Source organism: Numenius arquata, unplaced genomic scaffold (assembly GCF_964106895.1).
Source record: "Numenius arquata unplaced genomic scaffold, bNumArq3.hap1.1 HAP1_SCAFFOLD_1167, whole genome shotgun sequence".
Taxonomy (NCBI): domain Eukaryota; kingdom Metazoa; phylum Chordata; class Aves; order Charadriiformes; family Scolopacidae; genus Numenius; species Numenius arquata.
Window position 1 is genome coordinate 14,141 of NW_027415245.1, and position 14,617 is coordinate 28,757.

General features: G+C 53.2%; 2 non-coding genes across 2 annotated transcripts; both read left to right on the forward strand.

Annotated features, from left to right (window-relative positions):
* The first annotated feature begins 5,718 nt into the window (after nt 1–5,718).
* On the forward strand, nt 5,719–5,790 carry TRNAM-CAU (transfer RNA methionine (anticodon CAU)). Its single transcript has one exon. It is a non-coding gene; the product is annotated as a tRNA-Met (tRNA).
* Nucleotides 5,791–7,710: 1,920 nt separating this feature from the next.
* Nucleotides 7,711–7,782, forward strand: TRNAG-UCC (transfer RNA glycine (anticodon UCC)). The gene has a single exon. It is a non-coding gene; the product is annotated as a tRNA-Gly (tRNA).
* The last annotated feature ends 6,835 nt before the right edge of the window (nt 7,783–14,617 follow it).

Sequence of the window (14,617 nt, forward strand, 5' to 3'; positions counted from 1 at the left end):
TTGCCTGACGTGCTTCTGGGTACACGGGTAGGGTGGGCTGGTCCTGGCAGCCAATCACAGGTCTGCCTGAGAGCAGGTGGGTATGAAGGGGTCAAGAAATGGCTGTCAGCCAGTCACAGAGCAGCATGAAAATATCTTGGTAATGGTCTGTAACAAGAAAACGCAGCTGAAAAACTGGTGCCACCTGTGTACGCGGGGGAAGGTACTTCCTGGTCAGATGGACACCATCACTCGTCAGTGATGGCATGGGCATTCACCAAAGCGATCATCCACCACCAAAACCAGCAGCGGCGCAAGGCAGACTTTAGACCAGGAACTGGTAATGGGTAGAATCCGACCAAACAAATTGCTGACGGGCGTGCAGCACGCAATGTGGCAGATGCTCATATTTGACCAAATTATATAAACCAAGAAACCTGTGCTAGAAAATATCCACCTAGCCTACGCACACATCATACCATAGGGCAGGTGATTGTTACCCTAGCATTGCCTGCTTTTTGCTCACCGATTGCTGGGCTAATACTAGACAAGTGTACAAGATATAGACATATTCAGTGCCTAAGAAGAAACCCAGGCTGGTTGACATGACCCTCGTTTCAACCAAAGGGCTCACCATGCAACCACATGTTAGCCCGGGACAGCGTGAATGTGACTGCGACTGGGGCAGACTCCAACGGTGTTACCTCAGTGTTATGCCCTGTGGTATTCCCAACTGTATTGGCTTCATATGGCAAGGTTTTGGAAGTGTCTGGGGTAGGGGATGCTGCAGAGTGCCCTCTGTGAGAAGAGATAAGGGGCTGCCCTGTGTCAGGCACAGCTCCACAGCGGACCCACCACACAAGACAGCTGAGCCATTGACGCGCGGAAACAAACCCTGCAACTCGAATAGAGTTATAAAGCAGGTATGTTTATTGCGGCGCCGGGTGCAAGGGGGATTTCTCCTCCTAACTTGCACACCCTTAGGCTAAACCCGTAGTTATTTATAAGGTAAATCATACATATGCAAACTATGGGATGGGCTAATACAATTAGTTCTAACAATAGATGTGACTATGTTAATTATTTCCGGAGCCTCATTATAATAAGTCTCATCCTTCAGGCGTGTGCGTATCTTCTCCTGGTGTTTTTCTTTGGGGGGGCGTCTTAGGGAGTAAGTTCCACGATCACTGAACCGATTCGATTGTTTTGCTGATAGAGGCCATAAAAGTCTCTTGCTATCTTCCTGTAATCGATCAGGATGTTCTGCTTGTCTTCTGCGTGGTCTGGCAGGGGTCGTAAAGTCTCTGGTTATCTTCTCCTGTTATCAGTCAGGATGTTCCCATTTGCTTGCGAAGTGTTCCTTCAAGGCTGAGGCCCGCCTCCGCTATTTGGGAAATTCTTTGGTTTTTTTCCTCCCCTCCAAGGTTGAGATATACGTCCCTGTCATGGTTAATCCCTCTGTTTTCTGTTTCACCATCATCAAAGTTTGTGGCCCCTCTGTGAAAGATATTCCAGAAAGGGCAGAAAATGCCAGACAGGGAGAGGGGGAAGGAACAAAACAAGGAGGAAGAGCAGAGGGAAGATGCACCCTGCTTGGGCAGATAAAGGAGTCTGGTGTGAAGGAGTAAAGTTGATCCAGGGACAGAGGAGAGGAAAGGCGATGCCCTGCATTTGTCAAATAATTGGCAAATCTATTTATTTGTTTGTTTGTTTGTTTGTTTATTTCCCCAGTCAAGCCTGATTTGCCCACAAGAGTTTTTGCTAAGGCATTTCCCTCTGTTTATCTTGACCCATGAGCTTTCTCATCCTCTTTTGCATGCTCTGGATCCCCCTGAGGGTGGGGAAAGGAGTGAGCAGCTGGGTGGGTGTTTGTCTGGGCTTAAAGCGCTGCAGGTACATACACACAAGCGCACATACACTTTCATAGTACATGCACAGCTGGCACACATATGAACGCAGATGGGGAGAGGCAGTGTTGGCAGCACCGAGCATCTTGAGTTTCCCTGGCCAACATCTGCACCCAGAGAAGCACACATGGCAGGTTGTGGTCGTGCATGTGCCGGGGTGCGGAAGCAGGAGTCCGTCCAGCGTGTCCACCTCTCTCTGGGCCCTGCCCTTGAGCCAGTTTTTAACCCAGCGAAGGGTACTCCCACCCAAGCCATGGGCAGCCAGTTTCTCCAGGAGGATACTGTGGGAGACTGTATCAAAGGCTTTACTAACTAAAGTCCAGGTAAACAACACCCACAGCCTTTCTCTCATCCACCAAGCGGCTCACCTTGTCATAGAAGGAGGCCGAGTTTGTCAAGAAGGACCTGCCTTTCATGAACCTGTGCTGGCTGGGCCTCATCGCCTGGGAGTCCTTCATGCCCCGCAGTCTTCTCTTCTCCAGGCTAAACAGGCCCAGGTCTCTCAGCCTCTCCTCATAAGAGAGGCGCTCCGTTCATCTATTCTTTATGTCATGGCTCAAAGGCCTGCCTGTCTCATCTGCAGTCCCCCTGGAGACACTGACCTAGCCTGTTCAGGCTCTGGCATTGCAGAGACACCCTGCACTTTACTGGAATTGGGTGTAACGATGTTCCTGACAACTAAGAACTGAGACACCCTCATTTCTCTTGCAGCTTATGGCCAAGGGAAACACAAGGAGCCTCTCTCGGTAGGACTCTCTACCTGAAGGGGACAAAGATTGCCAAGTCTCTGATTCCAGGGTTGCTTAAAGAAAAAAGCAATGTCCTTTGCTGTGCTGACAGTCAAAAGCCAATCTGGATGGTGGGTTGTACGTGGGGGTGGTGTAGCACAGTATTTACAGACTCCCACTCTCTCATCAGCAGTGCTACAAGTAGACGGAGTTACGAAGACCAGGATCGTGATTGTGCATGCTCCGGTCCCTACCAAAATGCCCACCCTAACCCCATCCTACAGTCACACTGCCTACAGAGACATCCTCATGCAATCCCACCACAGGTTGCACCAGCACTGGGTGCAATTTTCAGAAGGACCGCAGTCAGGAAGTATGAGCCACAGAAGAGGTCTGCTGGCTGAAGGTGGCTCTCTGGCTTGCCAAGGTCTGCCCTCAGACAGAAAGGCCTCAGGAGTGCAGGACCCGGAGTGACCTGGTGTCCTGTGTGGGACAGCCTGGCCCGAGCTGCAGGTCCCAGGCCCTGGGGAGCTCTGGGAGATCTCTGGCTGCATACTGAATCCTGTAAGGGGGGCATAAAGGGTTCTCCCCAGGGAGGAGCAGCATCAGAGCCTACAGCGGTAGGAGCAGTTACCATGAGCTTGGGGAAGCAAACAGGCTGGGGACCATGGCAGCCCCAGCAGCTGGTGCTGCCAGGAAGGAAACCAAAGAGAAAAGCGAGGAAGCTGCCCTTCCCCCTCCTCCCATGGCTCCACTCCCTGATCAAGAGTCCCTCTCCATCTATCATGTAGTCCCCCTTTGGGTACTGGAAGGCTGCTATAAGGTCTCCCCGGAGCCTTCTCTTCTTCTCCAAGTGGAGAAGAGATGGCAAGTGCAGGCATCGAACCACCGATTGCTGGTCCATGAATGTACCCTGTGAGGTGCAACGTTGAAGAGGTTCTACTGGAAACTTCATAACCAGGTTTAATTAGGGAAAAGCAAGGGTTTCACAGCCTGGGTCTTGCAAGAGAGGGCATACCAGGCTTGCCCAAAGAGGTCTGCAGCTCCCTCCAAAGGTGAAATGAGCAGAGAACGCTTGGTGGCCCTGTAGAGAGGCCATACTTGGTGATGGGCAGGGAGACAGAGAGACTGCCAGGCTTGGCCAGGGGGATTTGGCTGAGTGAGGGTGACCACAGTGGAAAAAGAAGCACCATCCAGGAGGTCCCATGGTGTAATGGTAAGCACTCTGGCCTCTGAATCCAGCGATCTGAGTGCAAACCTCAGTGGGGCCTGGTCCTTTTGGCTCCCTCACCATGCTTATACCCAATTCCCTTGACTTGCTCTTGGGTCAATTCTTTGATGCACTCACATCTTCCTTCTTTTCCTGTGCTTGCAGCACTGGCAGTGACATCAGTGACCCTTCTACCCTGTGCCCACCAAGTCCCTGCAGCTTTCGTCAGAAATGGCCAGCGCCCCCTCTCTGCTGACTTCTGCTTGATGGCTGCTCCTGGAGGAGGGCCTCCAGCAGGGGCTCAGAGAATCACACAGCAGACGGGGTGGAGACACGATGCAGTCTGAGCCCAGCTCAAAGCAAGGCCAAGTAGAAGCCGTTTTTCATCCTTTGTCTGGTTGGATGCTGCACATCTCCAGAGATGGAGACTCTGCAACCTCCCTGGGCACACGTTTCCCATCTTTGACCACCACTGTTTGTGGCAGTACTTGTATTTCCAATTCTGTCCAGTGCTTCTTGCTCTCTCCGTTGCTCTGAGGCGTTTCTGACTTTCCCTTGCCTGCTTGCTTATTTTTGGTGCTCCGGCTCAGGGAGCTCCACCCACAGCTGGGAGTGCCCCACGCGTGGGGGCAGACTCACCGTCATGGGAGGGAGCAGGTTCTCCTTCTTCCTTTCAGCGGTGTTGGCCAGCCAAGGCGGGGGGAGAACAAACCACCACGAGTCTCCAGCTATGCTGCACAAAGTCTTTAATGAGAAGGAGCAAATGCGGTGGTATAGGGCAGAGACCAAGGCACACGTCTGCAGGGCTTTTTTATAAGCCCTGCACAGGTTTTGTGCACGGGGCAGAAGCAGGATGGGTGCCATGACTCAGGCCCACTAGAAGGTCCAACAATTATTATCGCTTCTTTTCTTTTGTCTAGTAAGGGAGATAAGGAGGTGGAACAAAGACAGGAGGAAGCTGGATCCTACTGAAAGAGACTTCAGTGCCTGAAGTCACACTGAATTCACAGCATGTAGAATAAAGATCTTCTAATAGGGTGAATGCAGTTCTAGGTGCAGTTTAGCTGGCCAAAGCTGTTGGTGTCACTGAGCTGTCCATGCCATCACGACCTAAAGGGTTACTTGGCCTGTGGCTGTGCACAGATTGCGACTGTGTGTTTGTAGGATTCCGTAATACCCAAGGAAATGGAGGCTTCATCCTCAAAATTTCTTTTCTTTATTACAGATTTCACAAATACTACAAAAAACATCACTAGCAAGTATACCTATGATTAATAAAGCAAATATATATATTGCAAGCTATTGCAAATTATTATCAGCAAACAATAACGACAATAAATTATAGCAACAATCAATAACAGTGACAATAATAGCAGCACTCAATAACAACAGCAACGTCTGTATATATAATACACACAGGTTACTACAAACTTATTCCTAGTAACGCGAACTTATCGATAATATAACAGCAGATTATGATAGATCGCTTACATGCACGTATACGGTCCCAAGAGCATTAAACCAATGCCAGAGGGGGGCAAACTATCCCAGAAAGCAGGACAAACTGCTCTCAGAAGGGGACCCAACCACCTCAGAAGTGGGAGGACAGCCCACACAGACCCCAGAAGTGGGTCCAGAGGGGGATGAAATAAAATAACAGAGTCTTGGTTCAAAAGTCATCTACATGACAGAGTTTGGGGTGAGCCAGGTGTCCCTGGCGAGGGCCCAAAATTTCGTAGAAAGTTGATACAGAGAACTCAACTTACTTCGGAAAAGCATGTGCAGAGCACAGGCAGGAGGAAGGGAAGGGGACCTGAGGACAGGCACTGGTGCTGGCAGTGCCAGGGGGCATCATCCACCACTGTGGGAGGGCGCAGGCAAAGGGGCCACAGGAAGCAGAGTGGCGCAGCGGAAGCGTGCTGGGCCCATAACCCAGAGGTCGATGGATCGAAACCATCCTCTGCTAGCGAGATGCTCTTTTCCCCCCTGCTCCTGACAGGCACTGCCTCTGCCTTGCTTCCTTCAGCAAGTTTTAACCTGCTCTGCTCTAGCTCTTTGGGAAAGCAGGGCCGTGTCCCTCCCACACCCTCAGCCCCTTCTCTCTGTCCTCAGGCCTTCTTTCTCCTTTGCTTTCTTAGCAGCCAGCAGTCACCCTCAGCAAGGCAGAGACAGGTAGGAGCAGCAGGCAGAGCTCCTCCCACCAGGCAGTGGGTGTCCTGGGGACACGGGTGTGTCTGTCTTCCCATCAGGCAGCTCAATCCCAATTTCCCAGCCACAAGCAGGTGGGGAGGAGGTCTGCAGGTGGGGAGGAGGACAAGACTGGTGCTAGTTTGGGAAAGACCAGTGCGGTAAACTTGGCCATCTGGTGGCTTTCTCCATCCTAGTCTGTTTGCTGCCATGCCCACTCGCAGGTCCAGCCAGGAGCAGGTCCGAGCAGGTATTCCCAATGGGCGCTGTATGTGGCCAGGCACCGGTATGGAGGGCAGCGGGGATGCTGCAGGGTGGCCTCTGTGAGAAGGGGTAAGGGGCTGCCCTGTGCTGGACCCAGCTGGATAACACTGAGCCATCAGCCAAGTTTGTGGCACCTGTGATGGAGCTCCAGGATGAGTTGCTCCTTCCCTTGCCAGGCCATGACCCTCCAAAACCAATTGAGAGTGGCCTCTGCCAGAAGTTCTCCTTGTCTGAGTGCTTTGTGGGCTATCAGCAGCAACACAGCATGGGTATCTGCAGGTGAGCTGCCTCCTACCCGAGTACTTGGTGGGCCAGAAGCTCGCTTGGATGTTGACTGTGAGGTCCCCTCTGGCTCTGCGTGTGACGGGCCATCCACAGGAATACCGCTTGCCCTAGGTGCTTGTCTTCATTTCATAGTCGATACCATCTCATGCCCTGCACACGGCTGGTTCCAGCTCCACAGCAGTCCAACTACAGGACACAGCTGAGCCATCGTTTGTGGCATCTATGAAAACATAATCCAGAAAGGACAGAAAATGCTCAGACAGAGAGAGGAGGTATAAAAAAAAAAATAGTGTCAGAAAGAGCAGAGGGAAAATGCATCCCCCCTGTGCCGCGTGGTTGGACAGAGGAGCCTGGAGTGAGGGAGTGAAGCTGAGCCTGGGTAAGAGGGAGGGAAGTTGGTGGGTTTTGTTTGTCTTGTTGTTTCTCACTATGTGAATCTATTTCAATTGGCAATAAATTTATTTCCCCCAAACGGAATCTGTTTTACCCAGAACGGTTTTTGCTAAGGCGTGTCTTTGTGTTTATCCTGACCTGGAGGCTTCCTCATCCTACTTTCTATGCTCTGCGTCCCACTCAAGGCGGGGAAAGCAGTGAGCAGCTGGGTGGGTGTTTGGCTACGCTCATGCCACTGCAGGTAGACACACACAAGCATGCTCAGACTTTCATAGTACATGCCCAGCTGGCACACGTATGAAGGCAGATGGGGAGCGGCAGCGTTGGCAGCACCCCCGGAAGCACCAGCAGCCCTCATACAAGCATGAACAAGACAGACATCCCGATCCTTTCCTTCCTCCCCGGCTGCTTAGGACCGGAGATCAGTGCTGGGACACCCCCGCTCCCCCCGACCGCCGACGTGCACACCAGGGGGTCCCGTGGAGCCTGTGCAGAGTCCGTGCCTGGAGGTCAGTCCCGGTTTGCCCAGTGTCCTGCTCCATCGCCGGGCAGTCGCTGATGCTGATCTCCCCTAGTCGGTGGCTAGTGCAGCTTGAGGTTTTCTAGCCAAGAAAAGCGCACGTGCTTTGTAGGAGGTTGTGGCAGCGTGTGCGCAGGGGGTGGGAGGAGGTGGCCAGCCGTGGCGCGGGGCAGCAGAGGCCGAGAGTGGGTGAAGGGGAGGAGCAGGAGTTGCGGTTAGGAGGCCGCAGTAACAGGTGCGTTGGTGGTATAGTGGTGAGCATAGCTGCCTTCCAAGCAGTTGACCCGGGTTCGATTCCCGGCCAACGCAGGCGGGATTCCCTTTAGCTGGGCCTCGCTGCCTCCGCGGGGCAGCTAGCACCCAGCGCTGAGCCAGGGTGCCCTGACCGGGGGTACTGCCCTCCTGCCGGCGTCCACACAGCGCAGCTCTTGGCGGTCACCTGCCTTCCCCCCACCCCCGGGCAGGCCCAGCACCTCTGCCTGCTCTCCAGGCCCTGCCTTGCTGCTAGGCTCCACGAGGAGCCACAGGTCCTGTAAGCCCGGCCTTATGCAACCCTGGACTGTTGTGACCGAGCAGCAGGGGGCAGCATATTATATTCTTCCTGGTGAGGTAGCTCACTGTGGTGGAGTTGCTGCTTGCAACTGGCAAGGAAAGCGTGTTCTGCTGTGGCAGGGTAAAGATGAAGATCGAGAATGGCCACGGTGGGGACCAAGGCATACACGAGTAGGCGATTTGGGGTTGGGGTGGGTTGAGCCCGGCGGGACGCCCTATCACTCCCCTCCTCAGCTAGAGAGGGGACAAAAAATATAACAAAAAGCTTGAGATAAGGACAGAGAGGTCCCTCAGCAATTACAGTCATGGGCAAAACAGCGGGAGGACTCTTCACGCTCTTCCCCTGCTCCAGCATGGGGTCCCTCTCACAGGAGATAGCGCTCCAGAAACTTCTCCAGTGTGAGTCCTTCCCATGGGCTGCAGATCTTCATGAACTGCGCCAGCACGGGTCCTGGCCCTTTCCACAGGGGCCAGTTTTTCAGGAACAGACTGCCCCAGCGTGTGTCCCCTGCGGGACCACAGGTCCTGCCAGAAAACCTGCTCCAGCATGGGCTCCTCTCTCCACGGGGTCACAGGTCCTGCCAAGAGCCTGCTCCCGCACAAGCTTCCCACAGGGTCACAGTCCCCTTTGGGCATCCATCTGCTCCAGCAAGGTGTCCTCCACGGGCTGCAGGTGGATATCTGCTCCACTGAGGACCACCATGGGCTGCAGAGGGGACAGTCTGCGTCGCCATGATCTTCACCACAGGCTGCAGGGGAATCCCCGCTCCAGCACCTAGAGCACCTCCTCCCCTCCTTCTTCGCTGACCTTGGTGTCTGCACCAGATGTGTGTTTCTCTCACATCTTCTCGCTCCTCTCTCTGGCTGCAATTGTGCAGTTGGTATTTTTTCCTGCCTTCTTGAATGTGTTATCACAGAGGCGCTACCACTGTTACAGATAGGCTCATCCTTGGCTGGCGGTGGATCTGTCTTGGAGCCGGCTGGCATTGGCCCTGTCAGACACGGGGAAAGATTCTGACATCTTCTTACAGAAGGGGGGCCTGTAGCCCCGCCGCTACCAAAGCCTTGCCATGCAAACCCAATGCAGGGGTACAGTGGGAGGATGTCTGTTCTTTATATAATGTCTCAAAGTCACACTGGAATGAATTTGCTCTCCAGCCTCCTCCATTTTTTCCCATCTCTCCAGTGCTGGCTGGTCAAATGGGGGGTTTCTTCCCCTTCAGAGGGGACACTGGTATTTACAATGCCTGTGTTCAGAGCACAGCATTAGTTCCTCTACAGCATTCTTTCCTGAAAACAGACACACTAACTTGGTTTGAAATACTCCATTTAACAATCAAGACTGTGTGTCTCAGAGACCCTACGCCCCCAGTGCTGACTGATTTTGTCCAGTCTCCGGCCCTGCAGAGACAACCTGAAGTTTACTGGAATTGGGTGTAACGATGTTCCTGGTAACCAAGAACTGAGACACCCTCATTTCTTTTGCAACTTTTGCAACTTGTGGGCCAAGGGAAACACAGGGAGCCTCTCACAACTAGACTTGAAGAGTCTCAAGGGTACAAAGCTTCTCACATCTCTGATTCCAGGGTTGCTTAAAGCAAAGGAAGCAATGCTCTTTGCTGTGCTGACAGTCAAAACCCAATCTGGGCAGCGAGCTTGTATGGAGGGTTTGGGTTGGCACAGTATTTACAGACTCCCACTCTGTCATCAGCAGTGCTACAAGTAGACGGAATTACGAAGACCAGGATCGTGACTCTGCATGCTCCGGTCCCTACCAAAATGCCCACCCTAACCCCATCTTGCAGCCACACTGCCTACACCCAGACCCGAAAGCCAGTGCTTTCCCCCTTTCCACTCCGTACCCACCCCCTGGAGATTATTCCCACAAAACCAACAAAAGAGAAAATTGCAATGGCTATTTTTCATATGATGTTTATGAACAACAGCTGAGAGGACATATCAAAAGGCCTGTATTAACATTCACATCTGACCAATTGGGACAACGGTCTTTTACCATCCTCGCAGTAAAGGAAGGTTACTCTGGGTGGCATTTCTTGTATTTCCACCTGTGTCCATTGCTTTTTACCCGCCCACTGGGCACATCTCACAAGAAGATGGCGTTCTCCTTTACTCTGCCTGTCATCCCTCCCACCACAGGTATTTGGAGACATGGATAAGGTGCCTCCTCACCCTTCCCTTCCCTTCCCTTCCCTTCCCTTCCCTTCCCTTCCCTTCCCTTCCCTTCCCTTCCCTTCCCTTCCCTTCCCTTCCCTTCCCTTCCCTTCCCTTCCCTTCCCTTCCCTTCCCTTCCCTTCCCTTCCCTTCCCTTCCCTTCCCTTCCCTTCCCTTCCCTTCCCTTCCCTTCCCTTCCCTTCCCCAGGCTAAGCAACCCCAGCCGTCCCAGCCTCTCTCTGTATGACAGATGAGCCAAGTCCTTAATCACCTCAGTGTCCCTTTGGCAGGGCTGACAAAACCTCTAGCTGTGCAGAAGTGGGAAGCAGCCACACAATGACACCCGTGGAGCCCCTGCAAGGGGACCTAGCATGCAGACGTCCAGGTCTCCTGCAGAGGAACAACACTTAGCAGAAGGATTTCCACTTGCTGCTGGGAATAGATGGAGGAAGAGAGAAAGCAGAAGCAACAGCATTCAGTCAGAGGAAGACGTACACCTGTCCCAAAGTTTCTGCAACTCAATCAGCAATGACTGCTGAGAGGGTTTGGTGGCGCAGCCATGGCCACACTCCTGCTGCAGAGTTCCCGTCTTCCTTCCCGCTCCAAAGGGGATGATGCGCCGGCTTCAGCAGTTCAGACTGCAGCGGGGGATAGGCAGACACAGCCCTGACCCCCCCAGACCAAGGGAGCCCCCAGAAGAGATGGGAACCCCCCCGGTGCTGAGGGAGCTCCCGACAGCAGCTGACAGAGAGGATCCCACGGCTGTGCTCTGCAGGAAAGAGGTGAGGATGGGGCCCGGCAGGGTCACCACCACCAGGGAGGCCTCGATGGCCACCGTCGAGTCAGCGCAGCGGGCGACGCAGGGCTCGCTGCAGCTGCTTGCAAGTGGGGTTGGGCCACAGGCTCCGCAGGGGCGTGGGGGACAGGGTCTGAAGCAAGACATCTCTCGGTGAGGGAGGCAAAGCTGAAACACAGAGCAGGGAGGAAACACGGACTCCAACATCAGCCTGTCTATTGTTTCTTCCACTCTCGCTGAAGATATACTTTGCTGCCATGCACCTCTATTTTGAGCTCCACATCCAGAAAGAACCTGCAGCTGATTTTACTAACGCGCACAACACCCTAGGGCTAGATCTGAAGGACTGGGAGCAAAGACCTGCCTAACTGACTACCGATTCCACCAGGACCTCCTCCTGCATTTCCTGGTACGATAGCATGGGTAAAGATTGATGAAATGGACCCAGCTCAAACAGGCTGGGTTGAACAGCTATCTCAGAAATCACCTCTTATAAATGCACACTGTGCCTACAGCTCCCACAACACTCACTGTGCCCTCCGAGTTGCGCGGGACGGGAAGGCTGACCCCCTTTGAGATAGGACCCAGCACAGTGGGTGTAAAGCGCCTGTGGAAAGACTGATCACATTCCATCCCCAGAACTAACACTGCTGCATTGAAGAAGGCACTGGATGAGCTTGTCCAGTTGGTTAGAGAGCACGTGCTGCAGCTGCAAATTCTGGTGGGCAGACCTCCCTGCGGCTGAGCCCCATTGATCCCCTTCTGCTTGAAAGAACCCCTCCCTTCCCACCTCTCCCAGGCCACCACCATCAAAAGGCAAAGAGGTGGCAGCCCTCAAACAGTTCTGTTGTAGGGCCAGGCTGAGGCAGCCCAAGTGTCAGCCTGAGTAACCACCATGACAGCAGTTCAGCCCACGGGGAGAGATGGAGCGGACTCGGGCTTACCTTGCTCCTTGAGGAAAAGGAGGCAAGAGAGGAGGATGCGGAGCCAGGAGCAGCGCAGGCTTTTATGCTTTTCATGAAGCATCTGAACACCTAGCAGTTACTGCTCACTGAAGCCCCAATGGTGATTAAGCCCTGGCCTCTTTCACCTGAAATGTTTTGCTCCAGCTGCATACCATCGAATACCAATATATTTAATTTGTGTCCAGGCCTGCGAAAACCCACTGGCTCAGAGGTCTCAGGCTAGCTGGGCAGAGATTTTACGTGGCTTTCCATCACACGGATGCCATTTGTTCCGTCGCCTTCTTCATGGTGAGCTTGGCCACCAGTCACGTTATTCAGCTATTAGGGACGCCTCCAGTCAGCTCTCAAGTGCTTTCAGTCCAGGGGCTCATGCTGACCCAGGGAGATACGCCTCTCCAGCGGGTCATTGTAGGCTCACAGGAGATGGCGGGAGAAGAGACTCATATCTCCAGGGATGTGGCAAAGCTCAACGACAAGGAAAAACCATTGTGGGCTGAGGGCAAGCTTGAGGGCCTCAGGGACCTTGCTTACGCTCAGCAGGCTCTGCCAGAACCTGTCTTTTCTGCCCGCGAGCCCAGGGAACAAAGGCAGTTTCTTCACGATGAAGAGCAGAGGGTCGGGCAGGTCCCTCTCAACTAATCTCTCCCTGGGATCTCCATTGCCATGTACCCTGATGACTTGACCAGGCCCTCACGCTTCTTCCAACCAGGGGGTTGGGCTCAGCTTGGGAAGTGGAGAACCTGTGGGAACGAAGCAAATCGGCGCATAGGAGGGTGATCAAAGGGGTGCCCGCGTCCTCCCCTGAAGGAGAAAACCCGCACCCAAATTGACCTGTTTTGCTCAGTGAGTTCACCCCAGAGGCCAAAGGCTTGGATGGTCTGCTTTTGAAGAGAGCCTCGGGGCAGGGAGCCAAAAACTGATGGCTCTCTTTTCTGGGTCAGAGATCAGGTGGCCCCTTCCATGCATTTCAAATTTCAAAAGGACATGGGATCGGTCTCCCAGAGCACCTGGGAGTCATCGTGATGTGGAAGAGTTGGGAAAAACCCTGAGCTCCAGGCAAACATGAGCCATCGTGCTGTTGGCTTCACTTCACAGTTGGACACTGTGCCCCTGTCTCAGGCGTGACAGGGATACCAGAGCTCATAGCCTCATTCCTCTAAAAGTGCCGCTTTCCTCAAGGGCATTTCCTTAGGTTTTAGCACTGTTCCTGGAGCAACGGTCCTTCTATGCAATCTCCTGCATTCGCTCTGTTCCAAGGAATTGCCTTTCAGTGGCTGCTCAAGGGCTTGTGTGGCTCAGTGTACCCTAGAATAACAAAGGTTGGAATGGACGTCTGCAAGTCTTCTGCTCCTATCCACTGCTTCCAAACCTCCCCGGTACCTCAGCAGTCTCAGAGCCTTGTCCCATTCACTTCTGAACACTGCCACTGTCTGAGAGCTCATTGTTTCTCCATCAGCTCTTCCAGGTCTGCACCGTGCCCCCTGTCATTTCCTTTCCCAAAAAGACAGCTGGCATGAGCCTTGTTGCAACTTGCGATTGTGGCCTCATGCCCTTTTGCAGCGCACCTCTCAGGAGGCTCTGGCTCCATGCTTTCCATAACCTCCTGTAGCTAGTGGGAGACAGCAGTTCCAGCCCTTCCTCCCCACTTTGCTCACCTCCACCAGGTTCCGCAATCTTAGTGCCATTGGCTTCACCCCATACGTCATGTGCTCCAGCCCTTAACGTTCTGCCTGGTCCTCTGCCAGTACCTCTGCCCATGACAGACCGTCACCAGCTCTCTTGTTCCTGGGGACACACCAATCCAGATGTGGCCTCTGCAGTGCCAAGGGAAGGGCAATGATCGCTCCCCTCAGCTTTCATCAAACAGCTTCAGTTGGAAAGGACCTTTTGACACCACCCACTCCAACCACGTATCCACCTAACAGTTACACTTTCACCTGTGCAGGGACTCGAGGCCTTGTCCCCACCATAGCAGCCGGGGGATCTCACAGCCGAGCCTCCCACACTCACAAGAGGGCCACCAGGAGATGGTAGTGACAGTGCCAGTACTGGTGAGAAGATGCCGGGGTTTGGGGCTAAGGTCTGGAGGTGGACAGGAAGGAACTATCAGGATTGGGAGTGAAGTGTTCCTCAGTGATTTACAGTGAAAGCTGCGCTGGGACAGACTTTCCCTCCTCCTCCTCCCAGCTCTTCTGCCCAGAAGAGTGCTTTCTAGTCACTGGCATGAAAGTGAAATGCAGAGCAGGCGGCATTTCATGCACCCACTGAGCCCTTGTGCTCTCCATGGTGGCGTGGAGCACACTAAGATCTCCTGGCTAGTTCAGATCCAGAGTAGAACTAGGTGGGTCTTAAAAGTGGGTGTTGCACTACACGTGCAAACTGACTGCCACCTATCTTTTCTGTGACATGCTTTGTAGCTGTTGCTATTTCAAGTAAAACCATTTGATTCACATAATCTCCATGAAAATCATAACTAGAGCCTCACATCTAATGTTCTCTTTTTGTGTTTTTTGGTGGGTGGAGGTTATTCTTAGGAGACTGAGCTGGTGCGCGAAGGTTTTGTGCTCATGCGACAATCTCGAATCACTGTCCTGGGGAAAGGGCTGTGTTCAGTAAAGGGATTTCCAGAATGCCTTTGTTCTTGGCTTTCTTGTTAATT